The sequence below is a fragment of the Colletes gigas genome, unplaced genomic scaffold (genome assembly GCF_013123115.1).
Source record: "Colletes gigas isolate AHSC1104 unplaced genomic scaffold, ASM1312311v1 Colletes_gigas_Sc00003, whole genome shotgun sequence".
NCBI lineage: Eukaryota > Metazoa > Arthropoda > Insecta > Hymenoptera > Colletidae > Colletes > Colletes gigas.
The window spans coordinates 8,111,139-8,113,490 of record NW_025106632.1 but is presented as its reverse complement, the minus strand read 5'-3'; positions in this window follow the sequence as shown (position 1 = coordinate 8,113,490).

Genomic DNA, 2,352 nt, shown 5'->3' with positions numbered 1-2,352 from the left:
CGTGCTCGGACAGTTCGATCACTTTGTATCTTGGAACAATCCCACTGTACACGAGCGTGTCGCACCACCGCAGTGTTAAGTCAAACCATTCCACCCTTTTTTTTACAGCGACGAAACCAACGATGCGCGACGGTCTGCGGTCTTAATCTCCGTCACTGACACTTCCTCCTCGGTCCATGAAAACGACGGCTCGTATCGAATCACCCGAGGATCCTCGGGTCCTGGCGCGGATTCTCTCGATCCGATCGCGGTCCGTCGATGCACGCAGCGCGTGAAGTTAGCTTCCGGGTGTCGAGGACACTGATTTCCGGGCGGCCCATCGGCCGGACAGGTCAGGAACGGCGAGCACCGTCACCCGGGGATGTGAGAGACGTTATAGCGGGTGCCTCGACGCCGACTGCTGTTAACGGTGTCTGATAGCGGAGGAACTCCCATGCGATGACGGACGAAAGTCGCGAGTTAGACTGAGAGAAAGAGAGGGGGGAGAACGCACACGATCCCGAAGCGTTCGTGGAGACCGGGAAAGAGAGAGGAGAACGACTGCGAGCAGGAACACCCACACAGACGTTGGATGCACGCCGGGATTTTCGATGGAGACTCCGCCTCCGAGTCACGCCTCCTTCGTCCCTACTCCACCCCCACGAAACCACTCACCATGGCACTGATGTCGCACACCGAGCCACGCTTTGGATACCGCGAGGCCACACACCGTACAGCTTCCATGTGTGGGTGGGCTGCACGTACGCGTACGAACGTGTTTATTCGTTTTCCAGCCGGTCTCGTGTGGGTGCAGGAGGGTAGCGTGGCCTCGTCCGCGGGCCGGCGTGTCGTAACTGCACAGCCACCGACGAATGGACACGAGACACGGGTGTGCAACGCTCTCTCACCTCCGGTTGCAGCATTATGTGGAACCACTCGGCCACCCTGATTCCACTCTTGACTCCACTGATTGATATTTGTGCACCGACGCTCCTACGCCCCCGGAAATAAATGTAGATGGCCGACCGAGCACTCCGTTTCTACTACGTTACGGAGTAGGTACACCGTTTGCTCGAACCCTTGCACGAAGAGAGTCGGTCCTTCGGTGAAAAACGAGTAACGCGGGTCTGGAGATACACATCGAACGATACTAGGTGGAAGTAGATTTCGGAAGGTCCAGTCGAAAACAGAGGATCAGAATAGTAGACTGATTTTCGAATTTCTGGTGATGTAGAATCACACGTAGAAACATAGTATGAACTATTCTTTACTATTTTGCTGGCAAGAGCAATACAATGAGATCGAAAATTTATTTCTCAGGATGTCAGAACTTAAAGCTAATGAAAATTGACGTTATGGACATAATTACTAGATATTGTACAACGTAAAGAATAAGTATACGTTTAAATTTAGATGTTCTATAAGAATTTTCATAAACCAAAATGTATAAAATACATTGGATGAGCTCGTGAAAATTTCGCAAAAATAGAAATCAAAATTGTACAGAATAGAAGTAATTTCTGTCTACGCAAGGCTCGAACAAGATAAAGATTTTGTCTTTTAATTGAAATCTTTCTACTTACGTCATCGAATGATGTTCTCAAACTTGCACAGATTTTCTCTTCAATTTCGGATCATGAATTACACAAACGTTTTCGATAGCTAAAATTCAATTGACAATAAGATCAGAAGCCGTCGCTTTTAATCCGAAAAACACGAATTGTTAAGAACGCGCAACGAAAATGTGATTTAACTCTTCAATAACCGTTCGATCTAAATATCGCGCGTTTCTACAATCGTTTAACCGTTCTATCTGCGAGATAATCAACCAATTTCGATGGAACTACGGGTCGGGATTTCGCGATCGATAAGAAGAACAGCGGCCATAAATTCGAGTTTTTGTTTTCGTCCGGAGTGTCTGCGTAGGAGCGTAGAATTTTTATAGGCGTCGTATATCATCGGTGCTTAAGCGCATCGAGGAGCTCTCGGGCACATTGCGTCAAACTGCGTCTGTGCCGTTGCATCGATCACGCCGCATTAATTCGTCGCGTTTCTGTTCTTTTTCGGCGAAGACGACGGGAGAGAAAAGGACACAGCGAGATTATCGACGATTCAAGGATTCCGCGCGTTTAAAGAATGCATCGATTTTCTCGGGAAAGGAATTCAAGCGAGTTGCGCAGTTATCGTTGCCGTTCACGTGATTCTCTCTTTTTTCGCGTGGCCGTTCGTCACGATAACCGCGTCTCATTGCAAAACCTTTCTTGCGAGATTTCTGTCGAAAATCCCGAGGAGCGCCAATTATACGCACTATTTCGGCACCGGACCAGTGACGACATCGGATCGAACGACCGACAATCATCCGCGCGATTTGTC